The sequence below is a fragment of the Nerophis lumbriciformis genome, linkage group LG25 (genome assembly GCF_033978685.3).
Source record: "Nerophis lumbriciformis linkage group LG25, RoL_Nlum_v2.1, whole genome shotgun sequence".
Classification (NCBI taxonomy): domain Eukaryota; kingdom Metazoa; phylum Chordata; class Actinopteri; order Syngnathiformes; family Syngnathidae; genus Nerophis; species Nerophis lumbriciformis.
In genome coordinates, this window is record NC_084572.2 from 20,404,705 (window position 1) to 20,421,886 (window position 17,182).

A 17,182-nucleotide genomic window follows, 5' to 3' on the forward strand; every position below is an offset into this window, starting at 1 on the left:
TTTTCTTTGTTGCCAACCGCGCATGCGCGTAGTCGCTGAAAGCAGACGGGAGCAGAAGTGCGTCACGTCAGCACGCACACACAAAGCGGGGACGGTTTTAGGAAGCCATATTGGAGACCGTCGACACGCAACATTTCGACTAAGCTGTGACCACTACTTAAAAAAGCGCGGCTGTAATTACGAATTCGGAAGAAAGACTACCACGCTGCGATGTCGACGGGCGATTTTCAGACCAAGTATGCCTCCTTCATGGAGGGTATAGTGAAGAGTACAGTCGCAGAAACTACCAAACTTTTCGAAGGTATGGTCGACGAATTAAAGGAGGAATTATCCAAAGTCAAGATGGAGAACGAGGCCCTGAAAACCACATGTCGAGTAAAAGAAAACGCCAAAACCTTGGCGATTAGCGAATCGTGTCAAAGTGACGACGTCCCTGAGATGTGTGATACATCAATACAGTGCGGTGAGTATTTTGTTTGATTTGTAAAATACTAATTTAGTTTTTTTAATTTGGCAAAGTTCGTATTTGTAACGATGAATTGTGTTGGATACACGCGGTGCTTTGGAACAACGGGAGGGTCTCACTTCCGGTACGCGTGGGACGGACAATAGGAGGGAAACTTCGAGAATCTTTAATTATTATGCTAAAGTACAACCTTACATGTCGATGTCAGTTACGTACAAAAATCTTCGTTCTTCTTTATGGTTAGCATAAAAAATGGCCTCTGCATTATATTGTTAGATAATACTTGCAATTCCACTTCCCGTAGCAAGCTTTGGTGTCACACCAAAGGCCGCGCCGGTGTTGTACCGAAATCTGTTACCCATCAGAATTTGTAACTCCAGGGGGCGATGTTCCCATGGCGTTTGTTTGATGGTTAAACGGTAAACCCAAAGAGGAGGAGAAGAAGAACGCTTGCGTAAATGGCGTAAACTATCCTTAATGCTGAAACGTCAGTTGTCAGAATTTCAGCATTAATAATAACAATGGACTCATACTATAATGAAAGTAAGTCATTGATTTCCAGAATGTGTGTAATTTATTAATGCTGAAATTCTGACAACTGACGTTTCATTCCATTATAGCTTTTAATCCGGAAAATGTATGTGTGTGAGAGAGAATCAACAGCTGATACAATGGACTCATACTATAATGAAAGTAAGTCATTGATTTCCAGAATATGTGTAATTTATTAATGCTGAAATTCTGACAACTGACGTTTCAGCATTAAGGATAGTTTACGCCATTTACGCAAGCGTTCTTCTTCTCCTCCTCTTTGGGCTTGCCGTTTAACCATCAAACAAACGCCATGGGAACATCGCCCCCTGGAGTTACAAATTCCGATGGGTAACAGATTTCGGTACAACACCGTTTCCGGTTCTAATGGCGTTTTTTTTTAGCTTTGTTGAGCGTAATAAATGATATGAAAAATATAACAATACACAACATGTAGGTAAGGGCTTGTATATATTATAAATATTAAAATATATTGGTAGAAGATTAAATATTAATTACACGCATTTTGTAGAAAGGTGGTCAAAGCTTTCAATATGACACAAACGTGTAATTTGCATAATTAGTTACGATGTGTGTCTTAAATTTGCATCTTTGAATTTTACAGCGTAAATGATATTGTTGATTTTACAACATCGTACACTGGTTTGTGGATTTACTGTATACTCCCGTAGGCTTTGCGATGCTTGATTTGAACTGAACACGTCTTTGTTCGTTCTCCGTCTCGGCCAGTGTGTTTTCTTGCTCTTGTCCACTTCCTTGACCTGTCAGCGGCTGCTTTTATTTCCTCTTTTGTCTGATTTATAATTTGTGGGAGTGGGACATAGATGTAGTAATCTTTGGGCAACTCACGATCCAATTAAGATTAATATTCAGGGGCCACAGTTGAATTAAACTCTAAATCGATTATTTATGCATCTAAAATCATTAGGTGTGTAACAGTATTGTAGATACCACGGTACCGGTATTTTGGTTTCCAAGTCTTCATAATAATACTGTGTCGCCTGACTGTATCATACTAAAACTTAGTGTGTAGTTTTTTTCTTGCGCATTAGTGTAGGCTGTGTACAGGCTACATTCCCCAGAATCTTATGCGCAGGGTGTGGTTCATGTAAGCATTAAGTGAAGTGTGTTCTTAGTCGATGAGAGGAATAGTTTTTTAGACATTTCCTGAAAAATGTCATCAAAATCTATCCATACCTATTTGCGTTATGTTGCTAACAAACAGACAAAAAAACCCTGGTGGAGGCAAGATAGTATGCGTTCTGCAAAGCAATGCATGCCACTTTCGTCTCCAGTGTTTCCAAGGCGATATAGAGCCAGTCGGTCACCAAAAAAATGTTCAGTGCGGGAAATATGAGGAAACAGAAAAACCACTTGATAAATCCTCAATCCATCCATTTTTCCACCCCTTGTCTCTCTCGATGTCGCGAACGGTCTGAAGACTATTCCAGCTGCACTCAGGTGTAGGGCAGCGTACACCCTGGACAAGTCGCCTCCTCTTTAACTGTCATCTTGAAAATGTTGACGCCAGCGAAGGCAAAAATCAGTTACAGTGTTTCCCACACATTCATTTATTTGTGGCGGCCCGCCACGAAAGAAGTACGTCTGCCACAAATGGATTTTTCGGCTTTTGACTCGCTCGACCGCTCATAAAAGCAATGGGACTCTGTCTGTGAATGTACCTTGTAGTTACAACTCCGGTGCAGTAGGTGGCGGTAGCCTACTATGCATTGTAACTCTGCCAATAGCACTTAATTCACCTGGTGGGCCAGAAGAAGAAGAAGAAGACGACGGAGTAAAAGAACAGACCGACCGGATCAAAATACGAGGGTAATATAGGTAGATAGGTTATAGCTGCATCGCTTGCGTTAATCCGCGATTTCACCGAGCGTTTCACTGACGGTGAGCAGCCTGGCGCTGCTTCATTAACACCGCCGCTGTTTGACTCGGGGTCCGGGGCAGACGCACGTAATAACAGTCACCTGTTTTCATACTGACGAGCTAACGTGTCCAGGTTATAACCCTGTTGTCAATAAACACACGTGGAGACGGTGCTTCAGATACTACATTAATACTCAAGCTAAAATGTCCACTGTCCACTGCAGCATGTGAATGCAATGAAAAGAATAAAATCTGAGCCAACCAGCTGTTAAAATGTTGTCCAGGTTAATGTTTTGGCCATTAAAGGCCCTTCATTTCAAGATTTCAACTGTGATCGGGCTTTAAACAGGTGGCTGACCTGTTCAGATGGGTGTAACTGCTACTGGTCCAATAATGTGAAATATCATTTAATTTTACATGTATGCAGTGCCATTTAAATGTAATTATAGATAATAATAATAATAAATACTGTGTAGTGTTGTAAATAGTCAACGGGAAGCATTTTAGTAAGATATAAGCCATGAGCACTACACAGCCAGAAAAAAACCTAGGCAGGACAAGTAAAAATATTGGGGAAAGCAGATTTGAGAAGTCGGCCAAGTAGAAAAAAACCTTAATGTTGAACCCTGCATGTGTTGAGCTGCTGCCGCTTAAGGTTAGACGGCACTGTACATAGAGCGGTTCTGCTCGTTAGTAATAAATTCTAATGTTGGATGTTCACAGATGAGTATAGAAAAATATTTTCAACGGCCGAAAAGGGCTCGACTTGGAGAGGAGGTAGGCCTACAGTCCGGACCACAGGTGCGACCTGTTCAGCAGCAGCATGAGGAGGAGGAGGAGGTTGACTGACTGTGGCAGGACACCTCTGCCTCTGTTTCACTTCATCCATCCATCCATTTTCTACCGCTTATTCCCTTTTGGGGTCGCGGGGGGGCGCTGGAGCCTATCTCAGCTACAATCGGGCGGAAGGCGGTGTACACCCTGGACAAGTCGCCACCTCATCGCAGGGCCAACACAGATAGACAGACAACATTCACACTCACATTCACACACTAGGGCCAATTTAGTGTTGCCAATCAACCTATCCCCAGGTGCATGTCTTTGGAGGTGGGAGGAAGCCGGAGTACCCGGAGGGAACCCACGCAGTCACAGGGAGAACATGCAAACTCCATGTTGCTGGTAAATAATATGGTTGTAGTAGTAGGCTAAAGTTAAGTTATTTAGTATTCACTAATTAAAGGGGCAGAGCTTTAAGAGACATTTTAGCTTTTTTATTTTATAAGATATATTTTTTGTAAGAACCACAATTAATAAATATATTTCAGTGAATCACTAATTGTTCAAATCTGTATATAAATATGTACATAAAATGTTGTAATTATATTCCAACTCCGCGTTCTTCTTGGTCATCGCCGCTGCCGCCCCCGCCCCTCGACCACACCACCACAAATAGATGCCTGTCCTGTGGGAAACACTGAAGTTCACTTATGTAGCCCCTAATTATAAATATCTCAAAGGGCTGTACAAGCCACAACAACATCCTCGTCTCAGATCCCACATCAGGGCAAAAAATAAGAAATTTAAAAACGCATCAAGACAATTGCTTTTATTTTTCTTCATCACTGATTTCTGCTCACTGCAGACTTTATAAAAGCCAACATACATAATAAAACATCACTTACTGTGCAAGGTCTGCTGTCATTAGGATGCCGACTGCTGAGAAGTTCATATATTCCCATATAGATGAAAAATGTCTCATAATCCTTGCAAAGAAACTGGGTGGGGTAACACTTTTTGTGTCGTTCTCGCCACTTCCAGGTCCTATATTGCGGTCAAAGTATTTAACAATGCCAAAGGGGGTGCGTGCTACCTCGGGCCGCAAGCTTTTTTTGTTGTACCAGAATATGTTGAAGCGTATGCAGCACTTGGCTTCACTGTAACCACGGTGGGAGACGAGGAAAGACCGGTGTGTTGTTTCTTTTAATGTTAATAAGCTCACAATATTGTGCAGAGGTTTAGTTAAAACAATTTTCAAGACAAATTATACTATTTATAGTCACGGTGAAGAGTAAGGGGCGCGCAAAATATTCCAAGTGGTGTCGTAACAAAATATTTCAGAAGCTCTGCATTGGGAGTGTAAAATTTGTGCCAATATTACAGCGGACATATGCGCTAGTCTTCATGGGAAATGTGGTCTTCCTTCTGGCAAAACACTACCGCTTTGGTCCTCTGGGCCATCAAAATCAACTAAAACTGTAAGTTTTTATGATAGATAGATAGTACTTTATTGATTCCTTCAAGAGAGTTCCCTCAGGAAAAAAAAAAGTGGGGCTTCAATACTGTAGTTTGATCGTACTGTGACATTTTGATATTGTTACATTTCTAATAATGATTATATTGTATATTATTATTGTTCTATTGTATATTGTTATTATAATGTACACTTATATTTATTTAATCTAAATGTATTACATTTAATTATGAATGATATGTCTACATGACTCCTCCTTTGGCTACTGGCAATTGCAGTGTTGGATAATATCGGGTTTTTGGATTAGTGCGCACAACATAAATATATATATATACCGTATTTTCCGCACCATAAGCCGCCCTGGGTTATAAGCCGCGCCTTCAATGAACGGCATATTTCAAAACTTTGTCCACCTATAAGCCGCCCCGTGTTATAAGCCGCATCTAACTGCGCTAAAGGGAATGTCAAAAAAACAGTCAGATAGGTCAGTCAAACTTTAATAATATATAAAAAACCAGCGTTCTAACAACTCTGATTACTCCCAAAATGTACGGTAATGTGGAAATGTGCAATCACAAACATAGTAAAATTCAAAATAGTGCAGAGCAATAACATCAATAACTTAATATTGCTCGAACGTTAATGTCACAACACACAAAATAAACATAACGCTCACTTTCTGAAGTTATTCTTCATTCATAAATCCCTCGAATTCTTCTCCTTCGGTGTCCGAATTAAAAAGTTGGGCGAATACGGGATCCAAAATGGCCGGCTCCGTCTCGTCGAAGTCATTGCCTTCCGGAAAGCTCGGACCACAGTTGTGACCGAAATATCCGCCCAGGCATTTACGATCCACTGGCAGATGTTGGCGTATGTCGTCCGGCGCTGTCTCCCTGTCTTAGTGAAGGTGTGTTCGCCTTCGGTCATCCATTGTTCCCACGCCGTTTGCAGTCGTGCTTTAAATGCCCTGTTGACACCAATATCGAGCGGTTGGAGTTCTTTGGTTAATCCACCCGGAATGACGGCGAGTGTTGTATTTGTGTGCTTCACTTGTTTTTTGACACCATCTGTGATGTGGGTGCGCATGGAGTCGTATATCAACATGGAACACACAAAGGAAATGAAACGTAATACCCGCGCGCTTCTTCTTCTATGGGGGCGGGTGGTTGCTTACAGTAGAAGAAGAAGCGCTTCCTCTTCTATGGGGGCGGGTGCTTACCTTGGCGGTTGCTTGCCGTAGAAGAAGAAGCGCTTCCTCTTCTACGGGGAAAAAAGATGGCGGCTGTTTACCGTAGTTGCGAGACCTAAACTTTATGAAAATGAATCTTAATATTAATCCATATATAAAGCGCACCGGGTTATAAGCCGCACTGTCAGCTTTTGAGTAAATTTGTGGTTTTTAGGTGCGGCTAATAGTGCGGAAAATACGATATATATATATATATATATATATATATATATGTATATATATATATGTGTGTATATATATATATATATATATATATATATATTTATAGTGTATATACATATGCTGCAACAACTAATCGATTATAAAAATAGTTGGCGATTAATTTAGTCATCGATTCGTTGGATCTATGCTATGCGCATGCGTTGAGGCTACGTTTATTTATTTTAATTTTAATTTTTTTAACCCAAAGACATGCACCTGGGGATAAGTTGATTGGCAACACTAAAATTGGCCCTAGTGTGTGAATGTGAGTGGAATTGTTGTCTGTCTATCTGTGTTGGCCCTGCGATGAGGTGGCGACTTGTCCAGGGTGTACCCCGCCTTCCGCCCGATTGTAGCTGAGATAGACTCCAGCGACCCCAAAAGGGAATAAGCGGTAGAAAATGGATGGATGGATTTTTTTAACCTTTATTTATAAACTGCAACACTTTACAAACAGCTGAGAAACAATAATCAGAATAATAGGGGTGTAACGGTACGTGTATTTGTATCGAACCGTTTCGGTACAGGGGTTTCGGTTCGGTGCAGAGGTGTACCGAACGAGTTTCCACACGAACATATTAAGTAGCGTACTGCACGTTGTGTAAACAATACTCACAATGCCCGACATTTGAGGCATTCATGAAACTCCGCCCAGGGTTGCGTGTATTTTCAATGTACGTTCAGGGTTAAGAAGGTTAAAAACACAACAAATTGTGCGCACAGCAGCATTCGTGAGGAAGGGGGAGAGACAGAGAGAGCGAGAGAGTTGTGATAAACGCGCATGCGTCGTCAGGCTGTGCTTTTTATCGATAGATTTATCAGATTTAATTTTTTATCTATAGCAGGGGTGTCAAAAGTGTGCATTTTTGTAACATTTTCCTTGTTTTATTTGGCAAGTTGAAAGAACATGGCGCCAGTATGCTGGTTTTTTTTTCCAATAAAATACTGGAAAGGATAGAAATGTAGTTTGTCTCTTTTATCCGATTATTAATCGAAGTAATAATCGACAGATTCATCGATTATCAAATTAATCGTTAGTTTCAGCCCTAATACATATACATTTATGTGTGTGTGTGTGTGTGTGTGTGTGTGTGTGTGTGTGTGTGTGTGTGTGTGTGTGTGTGTGTGTGTGTGTGTGTATGTGTATGTGTATATATATATACCGTATTTTCCGCACCATAAGGCGCCCTGGGTTATAAGCCGCGCCTTCAATGAACGGCATATTTCAAAACTTTGTCCACCTATAAGCCGCCCCGTGTTGTAAGCCGCATCTAACTGCGCTAAAGGAATGTCAAAAAAACAGTCAAATAGGTCAGTCAAACTTTAATAATATATTAAAACCAGCGTGATGTGGGCGCGCATGGAATCGTATATCAACATGGACGAAGCTGCGTGAAAAAAGCCACCCGGCCTCTTCGCGTAAACTTAAACTTACCTTAACCACTCGCTCATCTTTTCTTCATCCATCCCTTCGAGTTAGCTTTTATGATGACGCCGGCTGGAAAGGTCTCTTTTGGCAAGGTCTTCCTTTTGAATATCACCATGGGTGGAAGTTTCTGGCCATTAGCATGGCAAGCTAGAACCACAGTGAAGGATGACTTCTCATTCCCTGTGGTGCGAATATTCACCGTACGTGCTCCCGTTGTATCCACAGTGCGGTTCACAGGAATATCAGTTGCTGTGAAATAGTAATCCGTGTGCGGATGGAGAGATTGCGTCTTTTCATGAACCGGATCCCTGTCGTTTAGTAGGAGCCATTTTGTGGTCTTTACAGATGTAAACACACAAAGGAAATGAAACGTACGGTAATATCCGCGCGCTTTTTCTGCTTCTACGCGGGCGGGTGGTTGCTTACAGTAGAAGAAGAAGTGCTTCCTGTTCTATGGGGGCGGGTGCTTACCTTGGCGGTTGCTTGCGTAGAAGAAGAAGCGCTTCCTGTTCTACCGGGGAAAAAGATGGCAGCTGTTTACCGTAGTTACGAGACCGAAACTTTATGAAAATGAATCTTAATATTTATCCATATATAAAGCGCACCGGGTTATAAGGCGCACTGTCAGCTTTTGAGAAAATTTGTGGTTTTTAGGTGCGCCTTATAGTGCGGAAAATACGGTATAGATATATATATATATATATATATATATATATAAATAAATATATACATGGAAGGCTGGATACATGCAAACTGTATTAGCCTACTAACAAATAAATAAAAGTCCCTACAGGCATCCATGATTTAATTTTTGTTCCTTCTAAAACTGCAAAATGTTCAGACACTTTGGTCACAGTCGCCAAGTGGCGTTTGGACATTTGTCCATCGATTCATGAATCGCCTACATTTGATTGTGATGCATCGAATAATTATTCATTTTTACCACCTCTATCTAGTATTTAACCACACAGTTTGTAGAGAAATCGTACTCATCACGAGAACCGGAGAAACTGCTCTACTGCTCATCTTTTATTAGAAAACATCATTTATCTCACACATTAGGCTCCTTTCCACCAAAAGTTTTTGGTTCCTTGAACCTCCAGCTTCTGGAACTAAAGGTTCCTGTTGAAGTCAGCCACGAAAAGGCGAGGGAACACTATTGTAAATCATTTAAGTGTATTGTTGACCTTTGATTTCCATTTTGACTTTGTGTATTCATGTTTGCAGACCTTCTTCCTGGCCACGACTTGCCTGATATGTTGTGTCAATCGATGGGAGAAAGCAGAGATGATCAAAACATGCAATGTGATCGAGAGCAGATGGTTTACATCCTTCTAAAGGACCATGACTATGATGCTTCAAATGATGAATATTGTCAGTTGACAAAACCCGAGGTGTGATGTGTGTTAAATTTTGAAGCAAAATGTTTTTGTAGTAGTTATACAAAACACAACCCTCTGAAGTTGAACATGCTCATCATTTTGACACGCTGCAAAGTTTTTGTACAAGCAGTAACCGCAATCTAACTTTGGTAAAACTAAAAGTCAAATCCAAAAAGGTTTTGATTTGTAGTTGCTGTGCTCAACCAGCTGCAAAGTTATTTCATTCAATACACTCATGCATTTTGTGTTGGAAGTTGGCCGCTATTAAGTTTGTAATTTTTTCTTCTCCCCTGTATGTTTCAAAGGTCTCTGAACCCCCTGTCGTCAGCAGGGAAAAAGAGTGGGCTGTTACAGGTAAGAAATTTAATTATTGACAAACATTGTTTTAAACACCAACAACACAACTTGTTTACCTCCATCCGTTTTCAGATTCAGCACCAAAATATTCTCGTGAAACTGAAACAGAATGCCCTCAAATTTACCAGCGATGTTCATATGGATCGTGCAGAAAAAGTGATGATTCGTCAATTCAACGCAGTTCGGAAGGGGATTGCAAGATACAGATTCTTTCAGTGAAGTCACTTGCTATAACAAATAGCACCAAGGAAGTGGCATCTGGTTCTGATCAAATGTTATCAGAATTTGCGACTAAAGGATCCCCTGGTCCCACAACATTCAAAAAACAATCGGCAGTACCAGAGGTTCGAATTCAGAAACAACCTTTAGGTGAAACACCAAGAAATGAACATACATATGTTGCTGTGTTGCAGTACAGCAATGTTCCCCGCCCAGGAGAACAACAGGGGGAGCAAACATTGCTGATATCCGACTTTGAATTGAATGTGCCTGTAAAGATTAACAGTAGACAAAGAAGACAGCCCTCAAGAAAAGTGAAACGATTGCATAACACTAAAAAAAAAATAAGTGTTTTAAGATCAAATAGTGATGCAGGACATGATGAAGAGATGTCTTCTATTTGCAAGGGGGACACATCTTTATGTGGGGTTCCAGAAGTCTCTCAAAGTATGTCAGAAGATGCTATAACCATTGTTTCTACAGCAACGCAAAACAGATCATCAGAAGACTCGGAAAACCCTAATACAGGGCCCCAGACTGTTTCAGTATTAGCTCCGTTAGAAACAGGTTCATCGTCTGAGTCTCAACTGCCCTGCATGGAAATAAAAGACAGATCTAGTCATGCTCCAAGCACTGACATTCCATCTGCCACGTTACACAGCCGGACTGCGGCATCGGAACAAGCACCACCATGTCAGGTCACGGAAAGCAACACATCTGCAACGCTTCAGGATGCAATGCTACTCGTCGAAGCAATGGATCAGTCAACAAAGGATTGTATCCTCCCACAAGAAAAGATAGACCAATCAACGTGTATGCCCCTTGTCACCTTACCATCTAAGGTCCAATCTCCAGTAACTACTCAAGCATTGCCAGCACAGTCACCACCAACCCTACATATAAATGATCAAGTTGCAGAAGTGGTACCTACAATGGAGCAATCCACAAACACTTCTAGCAATTCAGAGTCTCAGATTGGAGTGCAACAACATTGCACTACTCCTTTGAACCTTATTACATCTACATCATCTTTGACTTCTACAGTAGTAGAGTTGTTTGAGCAAAGCTCACTTTCTTTTCCAATTGTGGTAGCATCTGAACAAAACCCGGTAGATTCAGTCCCAGATGAGGTCATCGATCTCTCCAAATCATCACCATTCAGTCATCCACCATGTACTATTGCCCCGCTCTCTCCAAATCAGATTTCAGCTGTTGTGTCCACTGTTGCTGCTGCACAGAGTAAATGTTCCTTGTCTATGGGAATTTCTGAAATGAAAACTGTTACTGCAACGACAGCTGCTACTGTTGTCGACCCTGAAACAACAATCGGTTCAATAGAACTAAAGGCACACACTAAAATAAAAATAATAATTCCTAGACCTACATCAGCTGTTGGGACTGGTCAGACCCAATCGTCGGAGACTGAAGACGATTTTGTTGGACCAGATGATGATGTCAGCATGTCGGCATCACAGCCAAGCAACATGTGTAGCAATTCTAGAATTACTTCAGATGGAACGGAAAAGTCATCGTTAACTGAACAAATACCAATAATTATATCGCCCTTTTCACCCACACCGCTGGATTGTGAAAGTTTACAAATAACACACTCAGAGCAAGCGGAAACATCTTCAACTGAGGGTGTACCCATCAGCGGATTTCATATGACCAAAGTGGTGGTAAAATTAAAAAAGCTGCCAGTGTTCACTAAAACTGTTCTAGTTTCAGAACTGGATTCTTATGAAAGGCTTGCTAAACCAGCTAGCATATCATATGCTGCCAATGCCCAGGCATTAAACCCAATCCCAGAAGTCCCTTCAATACCAACCGGCATTTGTCCTAATTTAAAAGATACATCTGTTGTTGAAGCTGTGAATGAGTCTCCAATATCAGAGTATATATCATCATGCACTATTGTGGAGGAGGAACCAGACTTTGTGCCATCCTGTTCGCTTTCTAATGTGTGCGAACCTGTCTCAATGAAATCAACAATAGACTTTGAGAAGGCTAAACTATCAACTGTACCTGATCAAACAACCAAGCTTTCTTTCAACATGACTGAAGAAATCAACATCCCAGAACAGAAAACCCCTGTTACACCCAAGGACTTATCTGACCCTCGGTCACAATGGACTAAAACGCAATTCCTCGCCCAGTTGGAAGTGACACCTGTAAACCAGGACTCTCAAAAGGTAATGTGAATGTAGCCATTTGTGGTTAGTATATTTACTGATTATTGCAATTCCAAGCTTACTATATTACATTATATCCTAAAGGTGCTGTGAAAAAAATTTAATGCGTGTAATTTTACCTTTTAGGTATCAACAAAAGAGTTTGCAGAAGAGTCCAGGAGAAAGTCACAGAGAAACTCTGTTGTTGCCCGTCTCAGAAGTCACCTCAAAATTCACTTGCAAGCTAAAAAAAACAAAGTAAGTTCTCAGCCACTTACAGGAAAACGGAACACCCGTGGAAGTCAAAAGAAGCCAACATCAGAGAATGTTGTTACCACTAACCTAGAGTCCACCAAGCCAATTTCTCTTAGCACAAAAAGTCCCCCTGAGCTCCAAACAGAGACTGAATACTCTCAAGCTAGTCTCAAGAGACAAGGGAATACAAATACCTGTCCTACTGAAAACACTACTTTCACAATTACTCCTGTTTGCCCAGAAAGCCTGATTGTAAGTAAAGATGCTCCATCTCCAGAAAACACAACAACCAGCACTTTAGTTATTTCCCCACTGCCCACCCCTGTAAGCCCCAAGAAACCAACATTAGAGAATGTTGCTACTACAGACCTTGAGTCCACAAAGCACACTCCTGTTAGCACAGAAATTCCACCAGAGTTACAAACAGAAACTGGGTACTCTCAAGCTCGTCTCAAGAAACAGAGCAATGCAGATACCAGTCCAACTGAAAACAGAGCTTTCAAGACTGCTCCAGTTTGCCTCATAAGTCCGGTTGTAAGTAAAGATGCTCTATCTCTGGAAAACACAACCACCAACACTTTAAATATTATTCCCCCACAGCCAGACATTGAGGTAAACATCACCAATGGAAACCCAACAAAACATTCATTAGACAATGACAGCATAAAGATAGGATCTACTATTGAACACATTTCAATAAACTGTACACCGCAAGTTATTGTTGAAGAATGTTCAAACCAAAATTTTGAATCCCCTGTACATCCTAGTTCAATTATAGAGACAAATAACTTGATTGAGACACATATGCCTCCTCTAAATGAGTGTAAGTCTGCCCCATGTACCGATGATGCTATCTCTGAAAAGTCCGAAGATACAAATCTGATTCCAGTGTCGGGTTTAGCAGAAGATAAGCCTTGTGTTAAAGAGACATTGCCAGCCAAGATTACTGGAAAGTCTAGCACAAACAATGCTGATATTAGCCATAAGAAGTCAAAAGCAAATGCTGTGTGTCTAAGGTCAAGGAAAACTAAAGATACCACCAGCCCTTTAAAAAATACACTCCCACCTCAGAGTCGTAAGAAGTGTATCACCGCCCAGGAAAATGCTCGTTCTAAAAAGTCCCAGAAAAAATGCCCACAACAAGCTAGGTCTGCTCATAAAAAGGCAGAATCTTCAAGACTAAAGAGTGACTGTGCTAGTTCAAAAAAGTCCAATTCATCTTCTGTCAGTCTAATGAAAGATAGTACCAGATCTAAAAAGTCTTGCAGTGAATCTCTCAGTAGTCCCAACCTTGCTAAAGAAGCACGCACATCAAAGCAGTCAAAAAGAGCATGTGGTTCATTATTGGGAAATACTGTATCCCCAAGTCCCAAACTTGCTATAGAAGCACACACATCTAAGCAGTTCAAAAGAAAATCTGGTTCATTATTGGGAAATACTGTACCCCCAAGTCCCAACATTGCTAAAGAAGCACATACATCTAAGCAGTCAAAAAGAGCATCTGGTTCATTATTGGGAAATACTGTACCCCCTAGTCCTAATCTTGCTAAAGAAGCACACACATCTAAACAATTAAAAAGAAAACCTAGTTCATTATTGGGAAATACTGTACCTCCAAGTGTTCATTGGATTAAATTGCCTATTATTGTTTCCAGTTCAAGTAAAAGCAGAGAATCTGCAGCTAAGAAATCCAGACTGAGTCAAAACTGCAGTATTTCAGAAAATGTAAAATTACGAACTGCCCAGAAATTAGCAAAAACAAAGACAGTTTCCGAAATAAACCAATCCAAACAATCAAATTTAAAGAAAACAAAGCAAGCGACAAAGCAATATGGGAGCGATGAGACTGGAACCAGAACTCAAATCGTGTGGACTCCTACAGGGCCAGCGAGGGAGGCTACTTCAGTAAGAGGAAAACGATCTTCGTTTTCACCAACCCAGATAGAGGAACGCTCCTCAAAACCTCAGAATCACACTGTAGTCTCTTTGACGAGTCCTTCTTACCACCCAATACTTTTCAAAGCGCCACCTATTGTATCACCATTGCAGCCTTTAGCTGTCATAGGTGACCGTCTGCTCAAGAACCAGTGTGGGCAATGTGGTCGTGTATTGAGCAGCCCTGCTGCTCTTGAGAGCCACGTCAGTCTCCATACAGGTTACAGACCATTCTCTTGCGATCACTGCGGGAAGAACTTTCCTGACGACAAAACCCTTAGACGGCATGACAGAGTGCACCGCAACGGTCGGATCCATGTCTGCCATCGATGCGGGAAGGGTTTCGTATATGCTTTTGGCCTCACCAAACATCTTCAGATGGTACATGGGAAATTTAAACCATATGTCTGCATGTTCTGCGAAAAGGCTTTTTTCACAAAGAGAGAAGTGACGGACCACATCCGGATCCACACAGGGGAGAAACCATTCCCCTGCCACTTATGTGAGAAGAGGTTTGTCAGGAGAGTGGAGCTAAACGTGCATCTGAGGTGGCATAATGGAGAGAAAAGATTCTGGTGTCCGTTTTGTGGGAAAGGATTTTTAGACTGCAATAACATGAAAAGACATAAGATGATCCATACAGGAGAGAAACCGCATTCTTGCCCGCATTGCCCGAAAAACTTTACACAGTCAGGCCACTTGAAAAAGCATGTTAGGAATGTACATAAAATTCAATAGGAAGAGAGTTTGTATTGTATAAATAAGGAAATATAGTTTGTGAATTTTTACTAAAAAGTGTTTATGGGACACGTTTTTGCCATGTCACAGATTATTATTAGAAATTATATATTCAATAAAGAGAAATATAACCCATTGTATTGTTTTTTTAATTTAATCTTTTTTGTATTTAATGCCAAAACAATTGTTTTTCTATAATTACTTTCACATGTTGCCCCTCCATTCTTTTATTACTTGAGATATTAATCCTGTATCCACATGTCAAGGTATTATTGTGACAAAACATACACAAGGACCTGTATGTCATCCAAAGCAATTCAATACAGTAAGGATTTAGTTGTCTACGCATAAAGAAAGTTTCATTATCTTTGGCACCAGTCTAACAAGTCAAATGTGAGTCTGAGCCAGAGAAACCAGATTTATGTTCTTAGCATTGTTTACAATGAAAATGGACACGAGTCAAAACACAAAGGCATTGGCAGACTTAACGCACTAAGCCTAATAGATCATGAAAATTGAATAACCCAAATTTCCCCACATTGCAAACTATCAATATCTGCAAACTCAACAATTTGCGATCAGCAAGAGGCGTTACAGCTCACCTAGATGCTGAAGGTTCTCAGGGAAGAGGCCTCGTGGCCTGATTGAGGGAGATACTGATTCTAGTGCCATTAAATAAATATTTCTTAAGAAAAACGTGGATAATTTGCACATTCCTTGATTAAATACAGGACGGGACCCTGAGGTGTGTGCAATCCTTTTACTGTATACATTTGCATGCCTGTTTTTATTGCCAATATAATATTTACAGAAATATTGCACACCTTATCTTTTAAAACAGTATTTCTGATGTAAGTTTGATGACATAATTCAGTATATCAGTTGTTTTGATTGCCATTGTTTGAGAACGGGTTTACAAACTAGGAATTTTTCTTGGTGCAATAGTGCAACATAAAACACATAACACAGAATAGGTAATAAAAAGAGCTGTAACTGAGCTGTCAGATCTTGTTATTGTTCATGTGCCTGATGGCCGAGGGGAAACAACTTCAGGTGGCGGGAGGTGTGGGTCTGGATGGACCGTAGTCTCCTGTCTGAGGGGAGAGGGGAGAATAGTTTGTGTCCAGGGTGAGAAGGGTCAGCTGTGATCCGACCCACACGCCTCTTGGTCCTGGAGGAGAACAGGTCCTGGAGGGATGGGACCTTGCAGTCAATCACCTTCTCAGCAGCACGTACGATGCACTGCAGTCGATGCTTGTCCTGGACTGTGGCGCCGGGGAACCACGCGGTGATGGAGGAGGTCAGGATGGACTCGATGGCTGTGTAAAACTGCACCAGCATCTCGGTCGGCACCTCAGATGCCACAGGAGGTACATCCTCTGCTGGGCCTTCTTGATGAGGAAGCTGATGGTCGGCTCCCACTTGAGGTCCTGGGTGATGGTGGTGCCCAAGAAACGGAAGGAGTCCACAATGGGGATGGGAGAGTCAATCAGGGTGAGTGGGGATGGTGGGGCTGTGACTTTCCTGAAGTCCATGATCATCTCCACTGTTTTCTGGGCGTTCAGCTCCAGGTTGTTGAGGCTGCACCAGGGCCTGGGGGGCTTTGGGCTTATAGTGCGTAAGGGCCCTTAGCCCTCTCCAAACATGCGCGCAGCTACCGCTGTGGAGGAGCTGCGCGCATGTTTGAAGACGACAGACTGGGAGGCAATTGGAGCGACCACGGACAATCTGGACGAGTATATGGACACTGTGACCTCATACATTCAGTTCAATGAGGCGTGCATCATTCCAACGCGCACCTGGGCTTGTTATAACAACGACGAGCCCTGGTTCACACCCAAGCTCCGATAGCTGCGCAAGAATAAGGAGGCTGCGTGAAGAGGGGACCGGAGAAGCGAAGTACTACTTCCAACAGGGAAGTGGAGAAAACTAAATCTGTGTACTCTAACCGTCTACAGCAGGGATCCCCATACTAAAGCCCGCGGGCCGGATCCGGCCCCCCAGCATCCAAAATCCGGCCCACAGGAAGTTTTATTTTTTTATTTTTATAAATCTTTCCTTTCTAATCCATTTTCTACCGCTTGTTACTCTTGGTG

The 17,182-nt window shown here is 41.6% G+C and overlaps 1 long non-coding RNA gene across 1 annotated transcript; it reads left to right on the plus strand.

The window, feature by feature from the left end:
* The first annotated feature begins 50 nt into the window (after positions 1-50).
* LOC133621671 (uncharacterized) lies at positions 51-16,068 on the plus strand. Its single transcript, XR_012051166.1, has 5 exons — positions 51-463; positions 9,257-9,423; positions 9,717-9,765; positions 9,841-12,179; positions 12,306-16,068. It is a non-coding gene; the product is annotated as an uncharacterized lncRNA (long non-coding RNA).
* Positions 16,069-17,182: the final 1,114 nt, after the last annotated feature.